The following is a 1912-nucleotide window of genomic DNA, read 5'->3' as shown; positions in this document are numbered from 1 at the left end:
GAGTATTTGCGCCTTAGGTTTATTAACAGATATCTCCAGCGGCATCCAGCGTCTTTTGGACTCAGCACGGGTTTGGTGAAGCCTTCAGTAAGTATTTTGGACTCAGCACGGGTTTCGTAAAGCCTTCAAGCGATATTTTGGATTCACTACGGTTTTGGTGGAGTTTTCAGAAGTCTTTTGGATTCACCCAGGGTTTGCTGAAGTCTTGAGACGCAGCGCTGCAGTGTGGAGACCTCTTCACCGTCTATGATGGCGCCTTCTGCGCCTGTGAACTGAGACAAGAAGAAGCCATCATTACTACACATTCTGTCCACAGGCAAGCGTGTATATAGATATTTACCTGTCCTGCGGCCGGGGTGGCACTTTATGGGGTTCCTCCTGGCTCTGCGTCGCCGCCAATGTCAATTGCGTTCATTCAGCGGTCCGGTCCAGGAGTATGAGGATAAATGATAGCTGCATGGCTTTTAATAGTCTTTGACTACTGTGACCTCATAATATGATGACATAGCAAGTGGGTGTGGCCCCTTTATTTAGTCAGCGAGCGAGGCTGCATTATTTACTTAGTGAGGCTGCATTATTTACTTAGCGAGACTCCATTATTTACTTAGTGAGGCTCCATTATTTACTTAGTGAGGCTCCATTATTTACTCAGCGAGGCTCCATTATTTACTCAGCGAGGCTCCATTATTTACTCAGCGAGGCTCCATTATTTACTCAGCGAGGCTTCATTATTTACTCAGCGAGCTCCATTATTTACTCAGCGAGCGAGGCTCCGGGGGGGGGGGGGGGGGGGAAGGGTGTCACTGGCACTATTAATGGTGACATTATGGCTGCCGTCATAGGGACAGTCAAAATACTTCTGTTTTACTGCATAAGTGCACAAGACAATAATTAAAATAATACTGCTCCCCATAAGCAAATATATTGCCCCTATGTGCAAGAATATATCTACTATAGTACTGCTCCTATGTACAAGAGTATATCTACTATAATACTGCCCCTATGTACAAGAGTATAACTACTATAATACTGCCCCTATGTACAAGCATATAACTGCTATAATACTGCTCCTATGTACAAGAATATAACTACTATATTACTGCCCCTATGCACAAGAATATAACTACTATAATACTGCCCCTATGTACAAGCATATAACTGCTATAATACTGCTCCTATGTACAAGAATATAACTACTATATTACTGCCCCTATGCACAAGAATATAACTACTATAATACTGCCCCTATGTACAAGCATATAACTGCTATAATACTGCTCCTATGTACAAGAATATAACTACTATATTACTGCCCCCATGCACAAGAATATAACTACTATAATACTGCTCCTATGTACAAGCATATAACTGCTATAATACTGCTCCTATGTACATGAATATAACTACTATAATACTGCCCCCCTATGTACAAGAATATAACTACTATATTACTGCCCCTATGCACAAGAATATAACTACTATATTACTGCCCCTATGCACAAGAATATACAGTTAGGTCCAGAAATATTTGGACAGTGACACAATTTTCGCGAGTTGGGCTCTGCATGCCACCACATTGGATTTGAAATGAAACCTCTACAACAGAATTCAAGTGCAGATTGTAACGTTTAATTTGAAGGTTTGAACAAAAATATCTGATAGAAATTGTAGGTGTGGCGCCCCTGACCTGGTCAGGCACCACTGAGTACTGCACCCATGCTGGGGACAGTACAATACAGGTAATCCAGAAGGCTGACCGGGGTGTGGAACACAGGCGCATAGTGATCAGGTCTCACACATGTACCCATGAGAGGACCCCTGGGGATCCCAGGAGGGGGAAAAGCCTTCACCTTCACTGGAATAGTGGAGGGGGCCAAAAGCCTCCATCTCCTCTCAAGGGGTGTGGTAAGAG

The 1912-nt window shown here is 43.3% G+C and overlaps 1 long non-coding RNA gene across 1 annotated transcript; it reads right to left on the bottom strand.

The window, feature by feature from the left end:
- LOC142289736 (uncharacterized) lies at nucleotides 1-443 on the bottom strand. Its single transcript, XR_012750142.1, has 2 exons — nucleotides 341-443; nucleotides 1-272 (listed from the first exon to the last, which is right to left on the bottom strand). It is a non-coding gene; the product is annotated as an uncharacterized LOC142289736 (long non-coding RNA).
- Nucleotides 444-1912: the final 1469 nt, after the last annotated feature.

The sequence above is a fragment of the Anomaloglossus baeobatrachus genome, chromosome 2, assembly GCF_048569485.1.
Source record: "Anomaloglossus baeobatrachus isolate aAnoBae1 chromosome 2, aAnoBae1.hap1, whole genome shotgun sequence".
Classification (NCBI taxonomy): domain Eukaryota; kingdom Metazoa; phylum Chordata; class Amphibia; order Anura; family Aromobatidae; genus Anomaloglossus; species Anomaloglossus baeobatrachus.
Note: the sequence above shows the minus strand (reverse complement) of the source record. Positions and strands in the feature narration are given on the sequence as shown.